General features: G+C 53.3%; 1 non-coding gene across 1 annotated transcript; it reads left to right on the top strand.

Moving 5' to 3' along the window:
- The first annotated feature begins 18,517 nt into the window (after nucleotides 1-18,517).
- LOC137670667 (small Cajal body-specific RNA 16) lies at nucleotides 18,518-18,697 on the top strand. The gene has a single exon (XR_011049328.1). It is a non-coding gene; the product is annotated as a small Cajal body-specific RNA 16 (non-coding RNA).
- The last annotated feature ends 1,173 nt before the right edge of the window (nucleotides 18,698-19,870 follow it).

Raw genomic sequence — 19,870 nt, 5'->3', positions numbered from 1 at the left:
TTAAAACTTTTTTTTTTTTGGACAGTTCAGTTGCAGTGCCTGTATTTGGAGTTTTTGCCGAGTTCCTGCCCCCAGTTTTATTAATATCAAGCCCCAGCACGTTTGTCACAGGGAAGGAGAACATCAACTGACATTTTCAGGCCAGGGCCAAATACATCACTTGTCAGGCAGCTCCGCAGCCACTGCCGTGCTTTTGCCAGGGAAGATGGAGAGGATGTTCCTGGCCCAGGCCCCCCTGTCTCTGTGGCCAGCTGGGGAATAAGCTGGTCCCACGCCACCTCCTGTGTTCCCCATCCTGTTCATCATCCTTTCGTCCTGTTTGTGTTTAAGTGCATCTTGCCCAGATAAACCCCCCAGCCAGAGCCAGTTGCAGCAGCCTGGGGGGGGGTTATGGAGCATGAATTTGTCCAGCCTAGGGGGGATGTGGTCCATCCCTTGGGGGATGCTGCTGGGCTCTGCAGGGGCAAGGCACGTGCCAAGGAGCTCGGAGGCTTTGCACGCTCTGTGCAGCCCCAACAGCAATGGAAACGCGTCTGGAGGTAAGGTGAGCTCATGCTTTGCGTGCCAAGAACGTGAAGATGAAACCTACGGGGGACTGGGTCACTTGGGCCAGCCGGACCCACTGGGACATCACACAGGAGGAGGCAGGACCCCCCTCCAGCCCCTGTTTGTCCTTTTTTCCTGCACCATCCATCCTGGAGGGCTCGTACAACGCAATTTTTGTCTATTCCCATCATTGAATAAACTCAAGATCCCACTGAGCCTCCTCGGAGGCCCTGCTACCCCTGTCTTGCAGCAGAGGAAAGGAAAAACAACTCCTGGCTGCGTGGATCCAAGGGAGCACATGTAGTCCATATTGCCCAGAGGTGAGCGGCACGGAGGAGGGGAAGGCGGAGATGAAACACCCCGTTAACAGCCTAAGTATTACATGCCAGGCTGGGCAGCACCCTGAAAGCCAGAGGGTTTAATCAAAACGACGTTGTCAGGCTGAATAGCATCACCGGGAGAGGCACCGGGCTTGGCACCTCGGTGGCAGCGGAGCCTTTCCAGCCGCTGTGGTCTTCACTCCTGTTTTGGCAGGTGGGTTCCCACTGATTTTGGGGTGGGGGCAGGGGTGTTTTACCCCGGGGTGAAGCGAGCCCTGCAGCCTCGCTGGGTCAGCTGCTTTCTCGTGCCGTAGAAGGTGGCAGCTCTGGGATTTGTCCCCAGGCATGTGACATGTCCACCCTTTGTGGGGACAGCGTGGAGGTGGAGAGTGCTGTTTGTGTGCAAAAATGCAGCTGTTTGGAAAATAGGAAATGTGGAAAGGTTCGGTAAAAGGTCAGCCATGGGGTGAATCCTCTTCTCTCCCACAGCAATCCCTCTGGTAAAGCCCTGGGGTGATGCTCCTGCTGCAGCCAGCCGGTCTCTGGCCTGGACCCGGGGCGATCCCAGCGCAGGGCTGCCTGTGCTCCCTTCCCTGGGTGTTATCCCCAGCAATCGCAGCGCTTTTTGGTGCCAGCAAAGAAGCTCCAAGGCGGATCTGCCTCCCGGCTTTGCTCTGCCACCCTCGCCCCCCTGCCAGCCCTGTCCCTGCATGCGTCTGGGTTGAAATTACTGATCCCTTCCCTCATCTCCAGGCTCTGTAAGAGGAAAATTGGCTGATAGCTTTGCCTGCAGCTTGAGTAACGCCGTGCTAATAGCACAGGTGGTTTTGTTTGCTGTCAGGACACGGGGTCGGGTGGGGAGGGCTGACCGTGCGCATCATTATCTGGGCATAAAGATGCCACGTGCGTGACCTTTCCGGCGAGCGAGGCTCAGCATCTCCTTCCTTTCTGCTTCATTTGAGTGCTGCTCTTGACTCTTCCACTGTCTGAAGTCCCCTTACAGCCAGGAAAACCAGCAGGAAAACCTCTCTCAGCAGCAGGAGAGATGCAGAGAGGGGGCAGAGGGAAGAGTAGGAGGGTCCCAGCAGGGCATGGGAAGAGCTGGTGCCGGCTGCCTAATCCAGAGCAAACGTTCAGGTCCATAAGTGTTTACTTGTGCCCTTTTCAAATGTGTTTGCCCCAGATGTCTTTGAACATCTCCTTTGGATTTTTGTTCAGGAAAACATGGCAGGTGAACAGGGGTGTTAGGGAGCAGCACCAAAGTGTCTGGAATAACCCTTTGGCATTGGGGGACCTGGGACATTTGGAGAGACAGCAGGCTGCAGCCTCTGCCTTCGGGGTTGTGAAGCCCCGGTGAGCAGGGGCTGGGGGTATCCTGTGCCCTCAGGCAAGTTCCCTTTCTGTCCCCTCATGCCCTTTCTCTGCCTCAAGCCATTATACTCACACAGATGTGCACAGTGGGACTTCATTCCCTAAGTGTCTGGGTGTAGCAAGGACCTCAGGTTGTGCCAGGGGAAGTTTAGATTGGATATCAGGAAAAGTTTCTTCCCCAAAAGGGTTGTCAAGCACTGGAACAGGCTGCCCAGGGCAGTGGTGGAGTCACCATCCCTGGGGGGATTTAAAAGCTGTGTAGATGTGGTGCTGAGGGACATGGGTTAGTGGTGGCCTTGGCAGTGCTGGGTTAAGGGTTGGACTTGGTGATCTTAAAGGTCCTTTCCAATCAAAACCAAAATGATTCTATGGTTCTATGACCCCACATGACTTACAGCACCCACAATCACTGAGCGACCAGGGTGCTCCCAGAGCAGCTAGGCAAGGAGGAACAACCTCTCAGCCACTGAAACCTCCCCGAAAGAGCTCCACCCGCACCAAAACAGATGAGATTTGTCCAATTAATAACTGCACGTAGCGATCGTATTTGCTTGGCTGTGCCTGAGTTCCCGGCACCTTGCTGATGCACAGGCAGCAAGGATTTGCAGCTGCTGCTGCTGGGCAGGCTGCTTGCTTACATGGGGTATGAAATCTGCAGCAAACCCCACTGCAGTTGATGCTCTGATGAGGTTCCCCAGCTCTATGCCCTGGCAGGTGGGATGGGAGCCAGGACCCCTGGGTCCCCCCCAAGATCCTTCAACAGGGGCCACCTCCCCAGACCTCGCGCCCAAAGGTATAAAAGCCCACCCTGGTGTGCATGAGCTCCTTCTCCTCCCTTGAGAAGACCTGTCTTGCAGGGGGTGGGGTGACAAGGTACAGCTCAGCCAGGATGCTTGGGGCACGTCGATGCTGTCCTGCTCTCCCTGTCCTACTGCAAACCACCCCTTCACCCCCCACATGCTTAGTTTTGGTCTGAGATCCTCATTAGGGAGCAGAGAGTTCACTATCAGCAAGGCTAAGACAATGGTTCCCATTTTGGGTGCAGGGTTTGGCTCCCGGGTGAAGCTGGATCCTGCTGGGGGGGAATTGGAGGTGTGTAAACCTGACCTGCACGGACCCCCCAGCACCACGGCTTTCCTAACGCTGATGGGGTTCAAGACTCCCCTTAACACTCCTAACCTCATCGACACCCCTCTCAGGGAAGCCAGAGAAATCCCAGCTCAAGCTGCCCAAATTGGCCTCCAGCATTTTTCTGCCTGCACTCAAATAGAGCAGAAATGCAGCATCTGTCCATGTGCTGCAAAACATCTGCTTCCAGCCCGGCTGATGGACACCCTCTGGGACTCGCTGGACCCTGCTCGGACCCAGCACCCAGCCCCTGCCCAAGCCCAGCCGCTTTTCTGGCTGTTTATCCTGCCTTTGGCTTGGGTTTAACTCAGCAGATGCGGCTGTGGGCTGCGATGCTGTGACCCCCCCTCTAAGCGTGTCTGTAGGTGCGGGGGCTGTCCTGCATCTTAGCCAGAAATTCTTATTTCTCCCACTATAAATAGTATATATATGTATGTGTGTATATGCATATGTGTGTGTGTATATATGTGTGTGTATGTATATATATATATATATATATATATATATATATATAAAAACAGGCAGATTTGCAGTTGATATCCAATCATGCACTGTAGGAAAGAAAAATGTGATTTTGCAGTTGGGGAAAATGAGGCACAAGCTAGCTGGCTTGTACCTGGAGTCACTGAGTGAAGAAATGAAGGTTCCTCATGTTTATTAAATTACTCCAGTGAAGGGACAGGCCCCTCCGGCCGCCCTCGTGCCCGTCCTGCCTCCTTCACCTGCACTGCCCATGGGTCAGGCTGGGCTGTTTGCAAATGCTTTCGGGTCACAAACCCACACCGGGTGCGCGATGGTGCTCGGGGTGGGGGGTCACTGCTCTCTCAAACCGTCCTTTGGTACCATCGACAGAGGGTTTGGTCATTAAGCCAGTCTAATCTTTATTTCCAGGTCTGTTTGCAGCGGTTATTCAGCAGTTTATTCTCTGCTTCGGCTCATCTCTCTCGTCGGGTGCAGCGTGAGTTCAGCTGCACAGAGCAAACCTCAAGCAGACGGGGGAGAGAGCGTCTCTTTATTTGCCAGGTATGCCTCTTTGTCCAATATTATCTGAAAAATGAGATCAGCGTTGGACTCTCGTGGGGATAAAAGGTACCAGTGTGAATTGGGATGAGGGGTTTGGGTTGGGTTTTTTTTTTTTTTTTGCTTCTTCCTTTATTTCCATGAGGAATAAAAGCAATAGCATCCCAGCCACAAAGGCAGGGCTTTCTTGAAGCAGATCCAGGCTGGTTTGACACTATGTTGCCCCGAAGGACAAGAATCAACCAAAGAAAAAAAAAAAAGAAAGAAAAAAAAAAAGGAAGAAAGAAAAAAATTCCAGCAGCCACCGCTCCTGCTCTGGCACTGCTAATCCAACAGCTGAAGGTTTATTTGTACTGACTAAGCTGAAGTGAGCAACTTAATTCCCTTTTAATTCTCTTCAGAAAGCCAAATAGCTGTTTTCTTGCACGCAATTAACTCAAAGGCAGCCCCCAGCCTTCCTGGGCTCCACGGGTTCGGTGGTGGCGGCTGGGTTTTTATTACTCCTTCCCAATAACGGTGCGACTCGAGCCCGGGAGGTCCCAGCCCCTGTAGCTCCAAAATGCATCTCAGAGGGGTTTAATACACTGCAAATCCCACTTAGTATTTACAGCATCTCCGTGAGCATCTCCAGGCTTGCTGAGGACACGGCAAAGTTGCTCAGTGCTGGCTTTTCCCCGGCAGCCTGGACTGCCGAGCCCTGTGCCGAGACCCTCACATCCCTGAAAATGCTGGCCAAAATCTTGGGAAATCTGTCGGAGCATCCCACCTCGCACTGCCCCAGGTCCTTATAGATTATTGCAGCTCATCAAACCAATCATCTCCATCCAGCCCTGGTGGGTGCGAGGCAATCTTTGTCTACAAGAACGCCTTGAGCAAATAGACCATTCAAAAATAACCCAAAAAATCAAACCAAACCGAAAGAAAAACTAAAGAAAAAAATAAACAACCCCAAAAAACCCAAACCCCATACAATTTTGTAGTAGAAATCAAGTATCTTTTAATTAATGTGGACTTTTGGGCTGATTTTTGGGTGTGGGTCCTGCAGAGCAGGGACCGTTCCTCTGCAGCTCTCTGGATCTTGGAAGACATTTGTAAGAATAGAAATGGGATTGGAAATTGTGCTTTTTTGTATTTGAGGGACGGGCACATAGTGGCTCTGTGTCGGGACTGGACACAGGCAGGACAAAGCCCCTAAATATGCATTGAGGAAAGTTGGCAGGAGAACGGGGTTTTTACCCTCCTGTAGTGTCTGTGAACCTCCACTCCACAACTAGAGGTAGTTGAGAATTTGATGTAAAGCGCTTTTTTTTTTACTAGAAAATGGTAATTCCAGAGGATATTTGCAGGGAAAAGCATTGGTCTTGATAGGTTTTGGTGGCAGAGGCTGGGGAGATATTTCAAACTTTGCCAAAATAATGGTCCACTGGTGGTGGGAAACCACTTCTCTTTGGGAGGTTGAAGCCAAGTGTTGTAATTCAGTAACTACAAATCAAATTGCTCAGCTAAGTAACATCACTATTCCTCACTTTCTCTGGAAACAAGACATTTGTTATTTATTTGTTAGGTGTCGATGCTGTAAGTGAGCCCAGCTTGCTGGAGAGGGGAGTAACTCCCATGTGGACATTGCAGATGGGGCATAGAAGCAAAGCCCCCCTGGTCTGCACCTCTGGAGATGGAGGATGCAGGCTCAGCTTGGTCAGAGGAGCTGGGTCGGGGGCTGCCATCTCCCCAGCTCACCCCATGAGCATCCCAGCTTGGCCGGGCTGCAACGAGCCCCATCCTCAGGGAGAAAGTCAAAATAGCCCTTTGTGCTTGGGGCAAAACCTGCTGCCAAGGATCTGGCAAGACTAGGGATGGGGTGGATGCTTTTAGGGGGATGTTAAATAGCTGATTTAGGAAGGGATGGATGCTTTTAAGGAGACGTTAAATAGCTGAAGTGTTATTGCTGGTAACAGGGCTTTGGGGACAGTGCAGAGGGGTACAGCTGACCCCACAGCTCGCCCCATGCCAGCCTGTAGGATGGTCCACGCAGCTCCCTCAGAAACCTGTGTCTCACCCCGCCTTGCACACTAACAAGCTGCTTGTAGCACGTCCTTCAGAGAAACGGCTTGATTTCTTTCCCTTGTTGTTTTCACACGCCACTTATCGTGTAACGAGGAGCAGTTGCTTGCTTGGCTGGAGGATGCTGTCTTAGTGCTTGCAGAGCAGCCTTGGCTGTAAGGTGGTCATGGCAACCCATGCCTGGAGGTGGCAGGTCACCCTAGGCGTCCCCAGACCTTGCAGGGAGGGGTACAGTGGGATGGATGCCCATACTCAAGGACCCCCCCATTTTTGCCTCCCTAACACTGCTGCCAGGATCAGCCCTTCCCAAGCAAAGCCCCAGCTCCAGTCTTCACTGACATCTAGTGGCAACAGGGACATTTAAAGCTGGCAAAAAGTGGGATGCAGCCTTTCCTGCAGGTCCCCATCCCTGGTGAGATGTCACCCCGTTGGGGAAAGTCACCCGCTTGTTGCACACACCAAGCAGGGACCTTGTAAATAGTGTCCCTGCTGCTACCTTGGCTCTGCAGATGGGGACATTGAGGTGGGGAGAGGGTGCGTGGCCTTGACTCTTGTGCCCCTCTGATTTGGTCCTTTTATCTTAAGATTATAGGGGAGAAATAAAAGCCTCGTCCTCCCTTGTGCTAACGGAAAAAGGAGCAACGCATTTGCTAAACTGAGGCACACAGCAGGAGTCATTAAATAATCCAAGGTGAAAAGACTTTTTAAATATATGGCCCAGGGTGAAAAGGCTTGCTCCAGCGCTTTTATAATTAAAATTTCCTAATTATAACAGCAAACCTTTGCTGGCTGTAGGTTCCCTGCTCTGTTGCCCTTCTCCTCGCTCCTCCAGCAGCCAGGAGCATGGCTGCCCTCCTGAGCAAGGATGGGTTTTGAAATGTGCTACTGGAGGCCTTAGTCATGAGGGTTTCTCACACCTTTCCCACATAAAGTTTTATCAGGAGGGGGTAGCCTGGGTCAGCCTCGATCTGCTCAAATTGAGCTAAAAGTTGTAAAAGGGGAGGGGGTGGGGGGAGAAGCAGCAGGAGATGCAGCTGTGAAGAGTGGAGGATGCTGAGGCTGAAGGGGCTGGGATTTGCCCAGCTCCATGGAGATGGATTTCTCTTGATGGAGGTGGCTGAGATGCCACCTGGTCTTGTCACCCCACCGAGGGCAATGGGTGACGTTGCTCTGCACCCGCAAATCCAGTTTGTGAAGCCTGAGCCGGTGCAGCCACCCAGCACAACCCCCCTCAGCACTGCTCGCCGGCAGAGTGGCTCCTGGGGCTGGAGCTGACCCTTGGTGCCTGCACTAATTTTACCTCCTCCACCAAAAAACCCAAACCTGGTTCATTTTGTTGGAGTGCAAACACAGTTTTATGGCTTTTTTAAATCTCCACAGTTCTCAACTTCCCTCTCAAAGTGCCACAGAGCCCAACTCAGCCTCCATGCTGCTGAGAATTGCTTCTATGGGAGCACATTACTTGATAGGAATCTGCCTGGTGTTTTTTCTCTTCCCACTGAACACCCTTATCGCTGCCCGGTTGTGTGTGTACACGCAGGAAAGCAGTTCCTTCCCATTCATCTGCTGGAGGTTCAGCAGATCCACTGCCCTCGGAGGACTATCAGAGCACAATGGTCCAGCCAGCCCTTTTCTGCAGAACTAGGATCGATATGAGCAGCTCAAAAGCCCTGTTCCCAACTCCAGGGCAGGAGGAGCAGAGCGAGGGGAGCCTGACCCCACTGCAAAGGGGAAGGTGAGACCCTTGCAGAGCTGGGACCCCCCTCCATGCCTGTGACCCCTGATCTACAGGGGCACCTGGTCTAATTTGCTCTATTTTTAAGCAAATTAACTCCTGGGCAGGTCTGAAGCCAAGTGGCTCTGCTAAAAAATTTCTGCACTAAGAGAAGAGGGTTTGCCAAGGAGGCAGGAGCCAACAGCAGCTGGCAGACCTGTATTCCCATCGCTCGTCGCAGTCAGAGCCCAGCATTGTAAGGCCCGAGGTGTTCAAAGCTCGAAGCCAAATGCTTTTTCAATGGGATAACATAGCCATGATATTTATTTGAGGCTCATGTTTTTCATGCAGGATGGGTTTTTTCCCCCCATTTCTCTTTTTTATTCCTTGCCACTGGGAAAAAGAAAATAAAAGTCTGTAATCTCCAGCTGGCAGGCACAGAGGAGATAAGCTTCAGGTGCCTCCCAATGCTCCCGGAGGGGTTCTGTTCTCCCACTTTATCTCTACCTCCAGGTCACATCATCTCGGGGCTCAGCGCAGGCGCCGGGGGGAGCGCAGGCACTGCTGCCCCCATCCCCGCTCCGGGCAGGGGGTCCGAGGGTGGGCTGGTCCTGAGCAATGCAAACAGCCGCATGTTTCCCGATGATAACCCTGATCCCAGCCCGGCTCAGCCACCGCACGCAGATGCTGCCAGAGACGACACGAGCGCCTGGACCATAAACCCAGCCTGGCACGAGCATCCCTGGAAGGACTCGATGAGCACGAAGAAACCAGTTTCCCCCGTCTCTTCAGGTATTGTAGCGTTCAGTGCTCATTATGGTGTGTTTTAATTCATCCATAACTGATACGATCTTCAAAGCTTAAATGTCTTGCTCTAATGCTTCCAGGTTTTTATTCCTTTTTTTCCTTTGAACTCCTGCAAGAGCACCTCTGGGACCCCACAGCTCTTGCTTTATGTTTGCTTTTAATCAGCTTGCTTTTCTTCACCAAAACAATGACAAATAATAATGCAACTGTTTCTCCTTGGAAATTTCTCCACATTCAGAAGAAGAGAGGGGGGGAAAGAGTGACTTGTGAAAGGCTGAATTTCTTGATGTCTTTTCTCCTTTTTATCCGGTTTGCTGCAAGACAATCAACTCTCCTAATTTAGCTGAGAAATTGAAGGTTGCCTGTATAATTCAGCAGAACTCCAGCCAGCCTGGGGAACCGCAGCAAGTGGGTACAGTGAAAATAAGGTGATGGGGTGTCGCATCCCATCCGATGCTGCAGGATCGCCGAGCCTGGGAGCCCAGTTCTCATGGCAGAAAGGTGCTCAGCATTGTGGCGAGAGCGGCACTGGTCCTGGCGTGGTGAAACCCTGGTCGCTGGTGCTGTGAAGTACCTCTGGTAGATGCTGGGAGGTTGGTTTGTGCTGCTCCAACGTGGAGATGGCTGTGCTGTGTTGAGGTGGTGGTTAGAGAGCAGGGGAAAGCATCTGCAGTGCCCATGGGTGCCATTCTCAGCTGGCAGCATCTAGGGTAGCACTGAGTTTCCTGTGGTTATACTAGAAGATGGGTTTGTTGTCTGAAAGCACAAATCCTGCCCCTGTGGAGGCCCCAGACATGAGGACCTTACTGTATAGATCACAGAATCACAGAATCAGTCAGGTTGGAAGTGCCCTCTGGGATCATCGAGCCCAACCATTGCCCTGACACCACCCTGTCAACTAGACCATGGCACTAAGTGCCATGTCCCGTCTTTTCTTAAACACCTCCAGGGATGGTGACTCCACCACCTCCCTGGGCAGCCCGTTCCAATATCTAATGACCCTTTCTGAGAAGAAATGCTTCCTAGTCCAACCTGAACCTCCCCTGGCAAAGCTTGAGGCTATGTCCTAAATGCTAATGATGCCTCATTTCGCTGGTGAGCATAAGGAGTGGCTGGTCCACGCACCCCTGCCACCGCCCAGACGACTCCGCACGGCTCCTGGGGTGCAGCCCTGTCCACCCCCGCAGCTCAGGGGTGCAAAACCTCGTCACTCTGCAGCCCGGGTGGGCTCCGGAAGGATGGGGGGTTCATGTGGGCACGGACAGAAGGCGATGCAAGGAGATGTTGGGGACAGCGTGCTGGCTGTCCGGGCAGCAGTGTCTCACGCCGTGGTGCCTGCGGGCAGAGCTCAGAAACCCCGGCACAGCCTGGGCACCTGTACGGGCGATTGCAGAGCCCCTGCGCTCTCCTCCTGCCAGAGAGGCCAAGCAGAAAGTTTGGGGTCATTTTTCTGCTTTTCTTATATTTGCTCCTTGCAGGAGCTGATTTATCCCTGCAGCTTTGCAGAGCTAGAGCCGAGAGGGACATGTTTTCCCTTTGTAGTACACGAGATTGCTATAAATTATTAGCTTCTTTGTGTCTGCCAGAGCCCGACACAGCCCATAAAACTTGCTGGCCACGTTATTGTGCTTGAACGTGGCACCAGGCTGCTGGCGGCGAGCTGGCCCACACCCAGGGAAGGGGCTGCCAGCTCAAAGGATGTATTTTTCTCCACCCTTGTTCCTAATATCACCCACGGAGTTCAGGGCTCCACGGAGCCTCAGGGGGAAGAGCTCCATCCTCGCTGTCACTCGTGTCTCCAGACTGCCACCGCTTGCTCCAGCTCTGCGGGTCCCGTGGCCACCCCTCCGCTGCAAATGGTGGGCAAAGCACCCCGCAGCACGTGTCTGCGAGCCTTGTAGGTGGAAGGATTATTATTGTTGTTGTTGTTATTATTATTGATTAACCCTGAGCACAGAACCACTGAGATTAAAAATCAGCGGCTTCAAGGCGAGATCGCAGCATGTTCAATACATTATCCATAAGTGATGTGCGGAGCGAGGGGGATCTCACGAGAGCCACAAAAACCGGACTTTTAATTTAAAACTATCCTTCACCGACTTGAGCGTCTCTCCTGCGAGCCCGTTTTTCCTTTCCCCCTGTGCAGCAGTAATCAGGAGGTAACAAGGGAGAAGGGGAAACGGATTGTCTCGCAGCTCTATCTGGCCAATTTCAGTGCTGTAAATTATAGATACATATGGTACAACGGAGTGCTGGGGTATTAATTTCTGTTGTTGAAAATCACAGACCCTCTGCTTTAATTTACTGCTAAATAAGAAATGACTTTATAAGATACTCAGCAAAGATAAAGACGCCCTGGTAAATCAAACAGCTCATAAGCACTTATGGATCAGTCTGTCTTGCGTGTGTGCTTAAGTGGTTTGTATTGTTCTCATAAAGCAGAAATAAGCAGGCGTTTAACTGATGCTATCTGCCAAAATAAAGGATGAACCTGTGAATCAAATGATTTCCTGCAAATCCTCATTTGCATTTGCACAATTAAATGAAAAGTGGTGCTTTAGGGATTCTGAAATGTTTAGATACCAACCCAAAATGTGCCCCACAGGAGGGAACGGATGCAGTCAGTGGGGCTGTCATGGAGAGCAGCAGGCGGGTTCGTGTAGGGTTTATATAGGGTTTATCCACAGCTCAGCAGGAGGAGGAAGGGAGTGCATGGATAAGTCTGGAGGAGACCAGGGTTTGGAGCCTTCTCTCCTTACCCTGCATCTGCAAGAACACCCTGAGAGCAGCCGTTCTCATGGCATTTCACGAGAAATTGTACCCACCAAAGCGAGAGAAGGGTGGCACGGGGCACCCAGATGTGCAGTCTGGATCTGCAATGGAGAGCCAGACCCCTGGCTGTTTCTGCCTCAGTTTCCCTCTTGGCTTGCAGAAGAGGCCATCTGCCTTCCCAAGCTGCCATGCAGGTCTGTCTCCTGGCTCAAGACGTATTTTTCTCTCTTCCCTGTGTCTATTTGTGCTGGGCAGCAGCGGCAGAGCTGCTAATTGAATCTGCTGGAAAGGCAGGAGCTCTCGGGCAGCCGTAAGTAAGATAGATGTTGGGTTCTCGGAGCACAGCCCCGGGGATCTGGGAAGGTGACGTCCCCGGCATGCCAGGCTCCGGCTGTTTGCAAAGGCAAGTTAGAGTCAAAATGATGCAATTAGAGTCTGAAGTGAAAATAAGACATGGATGTGGCCGATTTTGACATTTATATCATGTTTGTTATGCAAATTATCCAAACCCTGTAGGAATGCAACAGAAGGAGACTGCAAAGGGCACCCGCTCACCCGAGGCACCTGCGTTGGAAGCGTGTCTGCTGTGTAGAACAGCTCGTAGGGGCGGTGGGGAGGCGGGCGGGGGTGCGGGGGGCTCCACGGGTGGTGGCAGTGCCTGGCTGGGGTTGGGGGACGTTTAGGGTTGAGGGTTTTGCAGAGTGAGAGGATGTCAGCGCTGGTGCCCAGAATGCAATACGGAGGGATTTCCTTGGGATATTTTGACAGAATCCCAGTTGGCTGGGGTTGGAAGGGGCCTCTGGAGATCATCCAGTCCAACCCCCTGCTAAAGCAGGGTCACCCAGAGCACGTTGCACAGCGTCGTGTCCAGGCAGGTTTTGAATATCTCCAGAGAAGGAGACTCCCCACCCTCCCTGGGCAGCCTGTGCCAGGGCTCTGGCACCCTCACAATAAAGAAGTTTTTCCTCATATTCAGATGGAACTTCCCATGTTTCAGCTTGTGCCCGTTGCCCCTTGTCCTGTCGCTGGGCACCACTGAGAAGAGTCTGGCCCCATCCCCTTGACACCCGCCCCTAAGGTATCTGTAAGCATCGATAAGATTCCCCCCTCCGTCTTCTCTTCTCCAGCTGAACAGCCCCAGCTCCCTCAGCCTCTCCTCATAAGAGAGATGCTCCAGCCCTCTGACCATCTTTTTCAGTGACCAGAGCTCTGGGTGTGCCTCCGGCTGCCTGCTTGATGCTGTGACTCGACCTCGCTCACAAGGGTACTGGGAGCTCTTGGGGTTGGGGGAAAAGGACCAAGTGCTCTGGAGTATTTCAAAGGCATTTCAGACTATGGCTACAGAATAAAAGGGATTACCGTGGTCCCTTCGGGGCTGGCCATAGCTGCTACCCGTCTTTGCGCTGCCCAGCCTTCCTTCTGCTTAGACAGGGGTCTGCTGTGGTTAAAGATGGTTATTACCATCTTAGGAGGCACGCTAAATGTCTCCCTGCCAGCCCGCAGAGCTGTCCTTGTTGCACATTTTTCATGGAAGGATGAGAAGACCAACTGCTGGTGTTGAGTCCTGCCCTGCAGGCATGTGTACAGCCAAGAAACATCTCTGAGCTCCAGCTGTGCTGGTGGAAGGAGTTAGCATCCTGCAGCAGCTTGTGGCATGGACACTGCTACCCTTGCAGATGTGCTGGTTGGGCAGCTTGGGGAGGACTTGCCATCCCGCTGTTTCAGCTCTATGAAGAGGTCTGAGGATGCTGTTTGCAGGTGATAATTCACGCAGGCAATGCTGAGCTACCAGGCAGCAGAGAGGAGCTCAGGGCTGGGCACAGTTAGTCTGTGCCTGAGAAGTTAGTCAAGCTCCATGACATGCTGCTTGGCAGCTTGATGCCAGAGGATAAATAATCCCTGGTACAGCTAATATAGGGGAAGCACAGCCATGCCATACTGGATCTGGCAGGAAATTTGCCACAATAAGTTATTCTTCCAAAAAGGCCCTGGTAGGTGGGAGGCAGCAGCGTTTCTGGCCACCGCGGTGCTCCTCATCAGGTCACCTGCTCTCAGATTTATCATCTCCAGAGCAGAGGACACCAGCTCAGCTGGCTCCATCTGAGTTGTGCACACAAACTATCCTGCTGGTAGGCTGATGGGAGAGAAACCTCCAGCTGGGGACAGTGACAAGTGCCTGAGAGAGAAAACATCTTTCCCCAGCACAGCTGGATTTGGTCGAGGATGTTTCTCTACAAGCCAGTGGGTTTGAATAGCGATTTATTACATACACAAACCTCTGCAACCTTCCCTGCGGCAGGGGATTGGGAGCAGCGAAGATGCTGATGGGAGTAATTCTGGAAACAACTGAGCTCTGCAGAGCAGGAAATTTTCACTTTGTTTTTCAGATTAAGCCAGAGATCCCCAAGCTTTCAGCTCAGAAGCACTGCAGCCCCACGGCGGGATGGACGGGCACGCTTCGAGTGCCTTGGGCTCACTCGCTGACCACATTTTCCAAGTGCAAAATGGGAGAGGGTAGCCCTGCTCAAAGCCCGTTCCTGAGGTGGCAGGAACGGGAGCACATTGATGGTCCCGCTCGGGAGGCAGGCCAAGTCCCTCGGTGTGAGCAGCCCTGGGGTGAAGCAGGAGTTTGTGTGTGGTGGGAGCAGGCTGGGAGCACGTACAGAGCCAGGTTTTCACATCAGAGATACCCAAAGTACAAACTGATGCATGGGACAAGGGCTCAGCTGTATGTTTCACACTCTCTGGTGAGTGCTTTTACTCATTTAACTCAGTGCCTGGACATGTAAGAGACCAACTTTCTGGCCAAAATGCCCACCAGCACCCAGGAGGTACCAGGGGTACCACCCTCAGCGCTTCTGATCTTGCCAAGAGGAGAACACGGGAGAGGCCAGAAGGGACTTTAAAGTACTCTCAGGGCTTGGTGAACTGAAACGTTTCTCCCCTTTGCAGATCGTCTGGAAAAGCTCTGGTGGCAGCAAACCCTCTGGTTTGCACATCCTCCCCGTGTGTGCGCTGACCCGATGGACAAGCTGCAAACCCTCAAGCTGATGTCGTTTCCCACCCTCTGCTCCCAAAGAGGTGGAAAGCCTCAACTCCCTGCTCTCGGGCACCATGTGGTCCTCGCTGCGGAGCCGACATCCACGCACCCCACAGGACATTCTGCATGAGGACAATGGAGCAGCCGTGGTAGCCGGTGGCCTCATCATCAGGAATCGCAGTGCCGTGGTCTGCCATGTTTCACACTGCTGCAGCAGTGGCTCTGAAGGCAGGAGGATCCAAGCCCGGTGTGATCAGGCTCCTGAAGGTGTACGCTATTTTGTTTTGCTAACGCTGTTGAAAGACAGGGCAGCTCCAATTTGCTCGGGGCCACTCGGATGTAACATGGCACCGCAGGGAAGGGCTGCACAGAAAACCTCACTTGACAGTGAAAGCATTTTGCTGGAATGCAGCATGAGAAAAACAAATTACTACGGCATAAACGAGCAAATCCATCATCAGTGGGAAGAGGAGGAGAGAATTGGTTTAAGGATCCACGTACGAGACTGTGACAGTAATCGTATAAAGGCCCTTTAAATGTCAAGGGGGATGAGCATGGTTTAAAAGCAACAGAAATGCTGCCAAGCTGGGCGACATGTAACAAAGCAGACGGATGGATAGATCTACCTATTATCTGCTCCCTGGAAAAAAAAGAAGAGGGAGATATTCAGGTTTATGCTTGATCTAGTGTGTAAATCTCAGAGAGGTAATGTTTGCTTTTATCAGAAAGGAAAAAAAAAAAAAGAATGTTTGGTTTCAGAGCTGTCCCTGCCGTCAGCCACACGGCACAGGTTCAGCTGTACAAATGAGATACGTAACGTTTAAAGCTGGCTGCGGTGTTACACCGAGGAAAAATGAGAGCACGGGGGTGTGTGGCAGCTGATCGGTCGGTGCTGGGCAGCTGCATGGTACTGTGGCTCCTTTCAGCAGCGCCAAGATGAAGAGGAGAGACAAAAGAGGGTGTGTGAGGGGAGAGGGACACAGCCAAGGCGTGCAGCAGGTTCCACCGCTGGCAGCATCAGTTGAGAAATGCTTTTGCTTTCAGGCTCTGCACACACATGCACCCTGATGTGCTGCCCTGGAGGGAGTGGGCTGTCTGTCCAGAGCGGGGTTTCTGGCTGCTTCCTGCACCTCCCTGCCAGGCTGGTGCTACGTGAGCTTGTGAGGGGCTCGGAGCCCCTCTCACTGGGTTGGAAAAGCCCATCTCTTTTGTGAGGGTGCCCAGGGTGCCTGTGCAGCCTGGCTGGCTCATCCAGGCCTGTGAGGAGCCTTGTGTGGCCACTGCATGCGGGGTCCCAGAGTCCAGCCTCGGGCAGACTGGCTGCAGGGCTCTTGCACCATGCTCTGGGCACCTTCTGGCACCATTAAGGGATTTCACTCTGATGATAAGAATAAAAAACCCACTGAGCATTACCACATCCAACATTAAACCAGCAACGCATGAAAATCTGGGCTACATTGGGAGAGAGGTGAATATCCCTCGGCTTGTGACCACTGGTCGAGGGGCAGAAGGAAAGGGCTTTGTACCCTGAAAAGAGCAGAAGCAGGTTTTGCAAAGTGAGCTTCTCAAATCTGTGGGTATTTATGTTTTCAGTCATCCCTTTATATCACAATTCTGTGTGTACAAAATGGGGATCACGACCTCTGAATTCACAGGGAAGGGAAAGACGTGCTCCAGGATTTGTAAAACACTCCACCTGGGTATTTACAAGCACCAGAAGAAAAATGACGAGACAATGAACAGTTTAGTATTCAGAGCAGGCTCTGAGCAGCGCGCAGGCGGCACGGCACAGGCTGCGCACCGACTAAAGGGAAAGCAGAGTATTGAATTACCTGCTCAGCCAGGGGGCTGATCTGCCCTTGCGCAGCCTGGGGACAGGCTGGTGGGACAACAAGTCGTCACCGTGTCATTCAAGCCCCTTGCTTGAACGTGGCGGCACCAAGACGCCACACTAAGGTTTTATGGGCAACCTGAAAGCGAGTGTTTGATAGTGGTGCGGTGCTTGGCTCTATCAGCTGCTCTTCCCATCCGGGTTTTGCATGTATGATTTAGATCTGTTATGTATATTTTATAAAAGGTCTGCTAAAATGTGTTATTGCAGAAATAAAACTAAACGCTTATTCATTTTTAATGAGCCATCAGGGAGAAAGCTATTGCGTGTGTGTAGTAGTGTTTTCCTTCTGTTGGGCTATTTATACTGAAATGTCTTGGAGGGAAATTTGTGATTAAATTACATGAGCGAGATACCTTTATTCATGCTGAAAAGCCTCTCGCTTAGCCAGGAGTGGAGCTGTCAGAAGCACAATTCAACATAAACAGGCAGCCTCAAAAACCATCAACACAAAATTAGATATAAATACTGATTTACTCCTTGTTAATGCCGGTGTGGCCAAGAGCATCCCCTGAACCCGCCCTGTGCACAGGTTTGGCCTTTTTGGGGAGCACAAAGCCAGACCCAGCACTGCCCGAGGGTGCGGGCTGTTCCCCGAGCTGGATGGGGCCATATTTCCGTCTCCCCCACAGCCCCCCCAGTTCTCGGCAGTTTCATGGAGAAGCCCGAGCGGTGCCCGTGGGCCCCGTCCCCGCTCTGCAGGTCGGGGGACCCAGGCCCGGCGCGGCCCGCGCGGCACCGGCGCTGCGGGGACCCGGGAGCACGGAGCGGGACCGCGAATGGCAGCGGCCACGGCCCAGCGCCCCGGGCTGACACTGCCGGGCCTCCGGGGCACTTGCCACCCGGCCACTCGCCCCCGGGGCCCGCAACGCCGCCCTCGGGCCTGGCGCGGGCCTCGCCGGTTGCCATAGCGACGCGGTCAGACCGCCTCGGCACGTCCTGGCCCTTTAAGGCAGCGCTTGGAGGACCGCGGCAGGCCGGAAGTGCTCTGCGAGGCGCCCTGGCCTGCCATTCGCCTCGGTGGCCTTCCGGCCTTGCTGCTTCCGGCCTCATGGCGGGCGGTGGGCGGTCGGGCCGGGGGGCTTGGGGGGGTGCATGGGGGGGTGGGGGCAGGATTGGGGGAGCTGGGGGTGGTAGGGGGTGTATTGGGGGCTGGGAGGCAGGATATGGGGCTGGGGTGGTGAGGGGGTGCAGTGGGGGCTGAGGGCCGGGGGGTATGGGGTGCAGTGAGGGCTGGGGGACGGTGTGGGGCAACGTGGGGGGGGGCAGCGGGGGCTGGGGGAGGCGGTATGGGGGGGGATGGAGCGCTGTGGGGGTGCAAGGGGGTTTGGGGTGCGGTGTGGGGGTGTAGTGAGGGCCTGGGGAGCAGGAGATGGGGTTCGGGGGGGCTGAGGGGCAGTGTGGGGGGTGCAGGGTAGGGGGGCGGCAGGAGAGCTGGGGGGCTGTGCGGGGGTAACTGCCCTGGGGGTGTGGGATGGGCAGTGCCGCGGAGTGGGGGGGCAGGGGGGAGCTGAATTGGGCCCAAGGGGTGGAAGGAGCGAGCCGGGCAGTGGGGAGGGGGCTGCGTGGCCAGGGCAGGGTGTGGGCACGGTGCGAACAGCGCGGCGGTGGCTGGGCCGGGACTGTTTGCTTTTCCTGTGAATTTTTACAGAACTTTGTGTGCAGCAAGATTTTCTGCCAGGGCTCAGCCCCAGAGGAGCCGCAGCCCCAAGCGGTGACCGTGGGTGGTTACGAGGGCACTTGGTGCTTCTGTTTGCGAGGTGAGCAAAAACCGGGCGAGTCGGGTGAGCCCCATGCATCACTCGTGGGTAGGGGGCACGAAGGGTCTGTGGGCGCTGAGGCGAGCGCAGGGCTGGGGAAGGGCTGCTGGGTGGTGGGGCCAGTGGGCCCAGCCTCGTACCAGCCAGCCTCACCCATGCCCAAGAGCAACTCCCAGGCGGGCTCCATGCTGGGGTTCATCCCATGCAGTAACAGGTGTGAGCATCCATGAAGCGTTTTGATGGTCATGTATGATACTGCATACAACAGGCTCCCCCCCTAAGCTGAGGAAAAACAGCTTTTAGATTCGTTTCTTTAATGTTTCTGCTTTTGAAACTCATCTAGCAAAATAAAACTGATAGTACCCTTCCTTCGCGGGCAAGTTTTACAGGTATGGAAAGCAGAACTTAGATGCGTTGCTCATATTTTTTCACCTGACTTATCACTGGTATTATTTGAATTCCAAACCTCAGTTCCCCATGTCGTAGGGAATACTGATAGGGTGGTTTCTTTACTTGAGCAGATTGTAAGGCTTTGTTGGAAGTTGCGGACTTTGCTCTCTTGTTACGTCTGTGATTTTATTTGCTGTTTGGTTTTTCTCCTACAGCTGGCGAGTTCAGCTGGGGTCACAGCTCAGGCGAGCACGTGCTCTCGCAAGCGTGGGAAAGGGAGCGGGGAAGGCCTGTGCTGTGAGCCTGTCACCGAAGTCATCCTGCTTTCTGACAAAAACTCTTTGCCAAAAAAAAGCACTTTTCCTGCTTGTTGTTGGTGTCGGTGGGGTGATCTGGCTCACAGCAAGGTCACCCCAGATGGTTGCTCCTGTGTAACTGAGGAGCTGTCAGACAGTGGGAAGAAGGTGCTCCTTAAATCAGCTTTGCCATCAGACTGTTTTGCTCGTGGCCACAGCTGATCTGCTGGCAAGCGGCAAGCTCGCTCAGTGCAGTTTGGGACAAAATTAATATTTCATTGCTGCTGAAATGGGAGACCCTCCCTGCCCCCAGTCTCAGCAAAATGCTTCCTTTGCTTACCCTGACCTGGCACTGGCATTTGTCAGGCCCATCTGTGAGCTGACTTAACCCAAAAAAGCAGCAAAAACAAGCTGAGGAGAGAAAAAATAAGAAACTTTCTAGCATCTTAATGAAGTTATGGGAAGAGCTAACAGTTTCCAAGGTTGGGAGGGAGAGGAAGGACTCGTGTAGTTTGGGGGAGGGAAAACTGCTTTTCTGCCCCGCTTTCCTCCCCACTGCAGTGGCTTTGTTTTGTGGGGGAGCTCCGCTGTGCTGCAGAGACCGCAGTGTGCACTGTGGCCGTGCAGAAGCTGCCAGATGCTTTATTTCCAACCAGATCTTAAAACCAGCGGCCCTGCACACCAGCAGCACCTGAGCTGGAAGGATGCGATTGATGTGTCTGTCTCGGGAGCTCTAATGCTGTTGCTCTGCCCA

Source organism: Nyctibius grandis, chromosome 15 (assembly GCF_013368605.1).
Source record: "Nyctibius grandis isolate bNycGra1 chromosome 15, bNycGra1.pri, whole genome shotgun sequence".
Lineage (NCBI taxonomy): Eukaryota > Metazoa > Chordata > Aves > Nyctibiiformes > Nyctibiidae > Nyctibius > Nyctibius grandis.
This window is presented reverse-complemented; position numbering and strand designations above follow the sequence as displayed.